This window comes from Anomaloglossus baeobatrachus, chromosome 12 (assembly GCF_048569485.1).
Source record: "Anomaloglossus baeobatrachus isolate aAnoBae1 chromosome 12, aAnoBae1.hap1, whole genome shotgun sequence".
Classification (NCBI taxonomy): Eukaryota; Metazoa; Chordata; class Amphibia; order Anura; family Aromobatidae; genus Anomaloglossus; species Anomaloglossus baeobatrachus.
Genome location: NC_134364.1, coordinates 28,313,859 through 28,321,360, shown reverse-complemented (window position 1 = coordinate 28,321,360; position 7,502 = coordinate 28,313,859).

Here is a 7,502-nt window from a genome sequence, read left to right as displayed (position 1 = left end):
GCCACTGCTTACAGGGAACAGCCCCCTCTGTAGAGAGGAGGGAGGGTGCAGCAGTGATCAGCACAGCCAGAAATAGGAAGGTAAAGGCTCCAGTCAGTGCTCAGAGGCTGCAGCACAGAGAGGATCAGAGGCAGGAGAATGGCAGGAAAGCCAGCCCCTCCATCCTGACATGTACTACACACTACTGTGCTGAGTCTTAGTATAATTGCACTATGCCTTCACAGATTCCTGCAAAGCTCACTCAAAAGCAAACGGTGGTGCATGGGTTAAAGCAGGGGTAGGGATCCTTTGCCATTTGGATATTTCTAGTGTCATTCGGGGGCCACACAAAATTATCAACTTGAAAATTACCCGGCTATATTTGATCAAACAACTCACCCCTGCTGTGATGGCTGAAGCTGCTTCCCTTTGGTGCGTCTACTTTTCCGGTTTTGCGTCAGTCTGGCGTGCAAGTCAACTCTTCCTGATAAGTTTTGTGAAGCATATGCATCACATAGGAGATGCTGAGACTGCTGTATATACATCACAAGAGATGCTGGGGCTGCAGTATATACATAACAGGAGTTTCTGGCTGCAAATACATCACAGGAGTCACTGGGTGCATAGACATCACAGGTGACCGTGGGGGCATATATATCACTGAGGAGGGCTGGGGGCATATACATCACAGGAGGCGGCTGGGGCATATATATCACAGGAGGCAGCTCGGGCATATACATCACAGGCGACACTGGGGGCATATACATAACTGTGGAGGCTAGGGGCATCTATATCACTGGAAAAGACTGAGGGCATATATATCACTGGGGAGGGTTCAGTCGAATACATCACAGGAGAGGTTGGGGGTATATATATATCACTGTGGAGGGCTGGGACATAGATATCACTGGGGAGGGATGGGAGCATATACATCATTGAGAGAGGCTAGGGGCATATACACCACTGGAGAGGGCTGATGGCATGTACATCACTAGGGAGGCTGGGAGGCTGCGGGAATATATCACTGGGGAAGGTTGGGGCATATACATCACAAAAGGCGGCTGAGGGCAAGTATGTGACTGGGGAAGGCTGGGGCATATATATCACTGGGGAGGGTTGGGGAATATATATCATTATGGAGGATGGGGCATATACAGCAGAGAGAGGGCTGGGGGAATCTACATCTTTGGGTAGAGCTGGGGCATATGCAGAATTGGAGAGACTGGTACATATAGAGCACTTGCAAGGACTGTTACATATATCACTGGGGAGCGCTTAGATAAGATACATCATTGAGAAGGGCTGGGAGTATATAAATCATTGGAGAGGGCTGGTGGCATGTACATCATTTAGGCAGCTGGGGGAATATATCACTGGGGAGGGCTGGGGACATATACATTACTGGGGAAGGCAGGGCATATACTTACAAGAGGGGGCTGGGGGCAGCTGAGGACAAGTACATCACTGGTGGCATGTATATCGCTGGGGAGTGCTGGAAATATATATCACTAGGGAGGGTAGTACATGTACAGTACTGGAGAGGGCTGGGGGAATATAATTCATCGGGGGAGAGCTGGGGCATATACAGTATATCACTGGGTTGTGCTGGGGCATATACAGTACATCACGTGAGGTCGCTGAGGCATATACATCACAGGAAGGAGCGGTGGAATATATATATATCACAGAAGATGCTGGAGGCATATACATTACTGGGGAGGGCTGGGGCATATATATCACTGGAGATGTCGGGGGCATATATATCACTGGAGATGCCGGGGGCATATATATCACTGGAGATGCCGGGGGCATATATATCACTGGGTAGGGCTGAGACATATATATCACAGGGGAGGGCTGGGATATATATATCACAGGGGAGGGCTGGAACATAGCAAAAAGAAGAATAGAAATAGAAAAAGATGAATACTGGGCGCTGCTTACCACGTTTACCGCCGATGTGTTGTCACCACATGAAAAAATCCATCTTGCTTGAAGGTAAAAGGGGGAGGTGCGGGGAGGCAGCACGCTGGACAACGGCACCTTTTCGCACCACTGAGGGCGCTTCCACGAGTCCAGTGGATCAAGATAGTGCTGCCAGCTCTTTTCATTGATGAGGGCTGGGACATATATCACTGGGGAATGCTGCACTCATATACAGCACTGAGGGCATATAAAGAACTGGGGAAAGTGGGAGCATATAAGGACTGGGGAAACTGGGTACTAGAGAGCACTGGATAGGGCTGGGGTCATATACAGCACTGGGGACAATGGGGGCACATGCAGCCCCCAGCTGCCCCAGAAGTGGAGGATAACAACACGATCTAATTCTTGCACTGCACCTCGGTGTTGTGAATGTCATTCGAGGGGGTGATGGTTTGGAGCTCCCTCTGGTGGTCAGGACTGGGGGTGAAGCTGACTGTGCCTCAACAGGTGTGGGAGTTAATTGGGAGTTTGGGAAGCCCAATTGTAGATCAGCCTGGATTATATAGAAGGGCAGTGTCTGCTGGCTGGGGCCGGTTATAGATGTTGTTCCTCAGTCTCTGAATTGGCTTGGAGTTGTCCTTCCATTTATCCTATGTCTGTCCCATTCCAGATAAGTTGCAAGTTATTTGCTTCATTGCCTGATCCACACCTAAGGGTGTTCGTTTTTCTTTTTGTTTTGCTTAAAGTCTCTTTTCTTGCAGGAGAGGAATTGTCTTTCTGTTTTGATGAGCATGGGGGGGCCTCCTCTGCAGGTTCCACTGCAAGAAAAGGGAGATTCTCCCTGTTCTATTTGATTATTTGCACTTTTGTATTTCTTGTGGGGTTTTTTTTGGTATTTTGTTTCTCTAATTATTTAAAAGACTACCTGATATAGTGGGGAAAAGACCCAGTGGTCTCAGTATTTTTCTTATCAGGAGATTGGTATTTTTCCGCAGGATTTTGCACTGACCACAATCAGTTATCTGTCCTGTTCTATCTAGGAAGTCCGGCCTCACCTTTGCTAATCTATATTTCCTATCTGTGTATTGTGTTTTCTTATATCACCGTTGGTTTTATATGTTGGGGGGCTTGCTATTCCTTTGGGGACTACTCTGAGGCAAGCTAGGTTTACTCATTTCTATCTGTGAGGTGTAGTAACTTTCTCCGGCTATGACGGGGCATCTAGATGTATTTAGGAACGCTCCATGGCTACTTCTAGTGTGGTCTGACAGATAGGGGATTGCGGTCAGCACAGGTTCCAACTATTCTTGCGTTTTTTTCTGCTGAAGGGATTTTAGTGATTACCCATGGTCACCAGATCATAACACCTCAGCTTTTCCCAATTGCCCTGGCATGTTGGCAAACAGCGCAATGGTGCTTGGAGATGATACCAGCTGTGAATTGTCCAAAAACACAGCCGGCATTAATCCCTTGTGTTAGTAATGGAGGGTTGTCTATTAGACACCCCCATTACTAACCTCATAAATAAAAAGAAAAAAACACACACACACACATATACTTTATTTAAAAAAAAAACAAAAAAACACTCCCCAACTCTTTCCCTGGTTCTCCAATTATTTTTTTAAAACAAAAAACCCAGGTAAGTCAGATGCAGTCCAGAAATCCAATGTAGTCCACAAATGGAAACCAGAAAAACAAAAAGAGACAAATAAAAACAAGAAAGCAAAGTTCCCAAGAGGTCTGATGTAGTCGAGTGGTTCTCATGACATTCGCCGTCGTTCAAAGTCTATGGAACTTCGTTTTGACACTCCATAGGCTTTGCCACTCCCGGCTCACTCGGCGCTCCAAGAAACACGGTATCTCTGATCAGCGGTGATGTCAGAAACGTTCCTGACGCATATATCAAGAGTGTCTTTTTAAAGGAGCACTCCAAGCATGTTTTCTCTCCTAAATCTGCATGTCACTTAGTTTATTCTAATAGTCACTTATTGCCATCTTCCCTGGTTTCCAGCTTTGCTCCGGTCTTCTTTTTGGTCACATGACTTCAAATCACACAGGGGTTTATGTGTGACCCGGAAGTCACTTTCACAATATAAGTGTCACGGGGTGTAATATGGTAACTGGGGGGAGGGGCACCTAGAGTGGCCCTCAGTTTAGGGGACCCTAAGCTGTCCCTTATTCCAAAGGTACGCCTGTTGGTGGCAAGGTCTGAACCGCCGGCGTGACCCTAACTCCTGAAAAACCCTGATCTAACACCCCTGTCCAGGGGAAGGTTGAGACAGGAGAAATATGACCCACAAATAGCAACAATCAGGGGAAATCCAGGCTCAAACTCACAACAAGCACACACAGAGGAAAAGACAATACGTGCTCATGGAGAAATTAAGTCCAGGGAGAAAATAATCAAACAATAAGCAAATTTCCACCACACACCAAATAGCATACAACAAATCACCACAGCTGGATGAAATGCACAGGACTGGTGTCGCTGGAGCAAGCTAGAGCTATAATCGGCATGGGACCCCAGGTTCCATCACCTTACAAGGGATGGAAGAAGTTGTGATAGGTCTTTCATAACCTTTGTTCACAGTAACAATTCTCAGCAGGAATTAACTTCCGCTAGACCGGACACCAGAGAGAGAAAAACCAGGCGATGCCCTGATTTGACTGAGCAACTTAAATGCACCAGGAGATGTGTCAGACTCTGTGGTGTGAACAGAGTCTAAAGACGCCAAGCCACCTGGTGAGTTAGGCTAGGTTCACATTTCCGTTGTTTTGCATCAGTCACATGCGTTGCTTGACGCTTGTGACTGATGCGTTGTACAACGGATGACAAGAATTAGAATTCATTGTCGGACTCCGTTGTAAAAGAGAAAACGATCAGCTGATCGTTCACAATAGCCGGCCGGCTTTTGAGAGCGAACAGATGATCTCCTGGCGGCCGGCTAATGGGAGCGACCATATAGCAGTCAACAATATCATTTTTCCCTTTATTTTATTTGGAAATATCCAACATATTTCACAACACTGATCCTTACTGAAATATGTATAAAATTTAAGATTGAAGATTTTGGCATTGCACCGTCCTTTGTGCCTAGAGGGCACGCAAGCTTCTCCAAAACACAATGGCAGCACTGTGTGAAAGGTGAAGAAATACATACATCATTGCATATGGATGTATCCACACTGATCCATTGTAATAATACAAATGATAACTTATATTTCATGCCGTATATGTATACTGCACAGCAAGAGTCATTAGGTGGGTAGGTTATATATTTTTTGCATTGCTAATGCTAATGTGGCGTCCCTGAGGCTCTGGTCGCCACAGGGTACTGCACCTCAGTTAAGGTGCAGTATCTATCTCAGGTAAGGGGGGTGGTTAATCACCGGTGTTCCACATTCACAGACTACATACAGCTTAGGAGCCTTCATACAGGGTGGGTTGGCTCAGGGTAGGCAGGGGGGTGGCCATAACGATCATGGGACTTCCTGGTCACTGAAGCCAGCCACCTGGGGGGGGGCGGGTTCCACTTGGGGTAGCATTAGGCGCAACACACACATCAAAAAGAGACCCGTCAGGACCATAGTTCTGGCAAGACATCTCTGGAAAACTTGGACTTTACTGGGGCTTGGGCTTGGAGCAGAAGCTCAGCCAGGGTACCTAACTGCAGAGGGGGACACCCTAGAAATAGGACTCTCACTCCTTCTCTCTCAAAACACCGGTGGTGGCCCCTTACCGGATCTGGGATCAACCTGGGCCCATCACGGCAGTGACCAGTGTGACCGGGCTGGCAGCTGAAGTTGTGCGTAAACTACACCCTGAAGCCGCAGAGACTGTTGGCTCGTCCTTACCATTGCCGCCGCCCAGCGCTTAGGCGCCAACGTCCATTAAAACCCTCATCATCCACCCGGGGTCCGCCTGTGGGGAGCGACACTATCCCGGCTGCCATAACATCTGCCTCGGCGAGGAACCCGGCAGCAGTGGCTACTCCTTGGTCGCCTACCACAGGTGGTGTCACGACAAATGTTTCCCAATACCAAACAATGCTTCCCCCACCATTTACTGTACGCCTCGGGGCAACGGAGCCGGGCAAGGCCAACCCGTGACAATCGCCTGACCCGACCTGAGACGGCCCGGCGACGAGTAGGTTAACCACCTGCCCCGTGGGGCGCTACACTAACTTAGTGCAACCTCCTGAGAACAGTTGTAGTGTTGAAAATAGTGTTTTTTCCCTATAAAGCTGTGTGCTTACGTGGCTTTTTTGTTGCATTTTTTTAAGTGTTTTTTTCAGTGCAGACAAAACCTGAAGGGTTTCCTGGTGCCAGCAAAGTGAATGAGAATCCTGAAGTGTCATACACACAGTATTTTCTCCTTACAGATTTGGTGCAGATTTAAATCTGTAGAATGTCAGTTCTTTCAGTGTTTTTGCTGATGATTTCACCCAAAGTAATGAATGGGAAAAATGTACCAAAAATGCATCAAAAACACGTTTTGCGGGTGCGTTTTTTCCTGCCAAGAAATGCAGAAATGGTGCCTAAATTTTAATAGCGACATTTTCTGCTCATTTTTGGAATCTATAAATACCATAGGGGAATGGATTAGTGAATCTACCCAGAAAACAATAGAAAGTTTTTGCCGCTTTACAAAAAAATAAAAAAATAAAATTGGGTAGAGCCTGGCATTCAGCAGGTCTTCTTGCAGACCAATATCTATATGCTAGAAAGATAAAGGGAACCTGCCATGTGTAGGGCTTTGTGGACCCGGACTGTAAAAGTCTGGATCCACGCGGTTTCAAAGATGTCCGGGTGCAAGATCCGGAACTGGGGAAATTAAAGGGAAAATAAAGAAAAAAAGAATTAAGCGAGTTTCATACTTACGGTGACTCGGTGTCATGGCGGCAAACTGCTTCCGGGTCGCCGATTCACTTCCTGTACTGCGCAATAGGCTAATCGCATAAACACAGCTTTCCGGCCGCCGGCCATCCTGTTGTCTGTGATTGGTTGCAGTCATACGAGTCCCCAGCCTGTGATAGCATCTGTCTGCAGTCAATGCTCAACATGGCTCAGTCATTATCTACACTCACAGCTGGTGGTCGTTCTCTATGGTTGCTCGCTGTGACATGTAGCAGAGCTTGAAGCGGCGTGGGACCTCATGTGGATTACGCCGGACCTGGTGGGGTGTGTTGGGGGTTAATAAAGTGGTGAACAAAGGTGAGTTTTTGTATTTTATTCCAAATAAAGGATTTTTCCCTGTGTTTGCACTTATTTACTTTCATTTACAGGTTAGTGATGGAGGTATCTCATAGACGCCAGTGCCATCACTAACCTAGGGCTTCGTAGCAGCTGTGCGCTGTTATTAACCCCTGCTATAACCCCGATTGCCACCGCACCAGGGCAATTCGTGAAGAGCCAGTAAAGCACCGGGAGTGTCACATCTAATGGATGCTGCAATACCGGGCGGCTGTGGGCTGAGATTACCAGCCCCCAGCTGGCTTTATCAAAATTGGGGAGGACCGCACATTGTTTTGTTTTTAAATTACTTATTTAAATAAGAAAAAAAAATGCGAGACTCATACAAGTCTGGCATGACATCA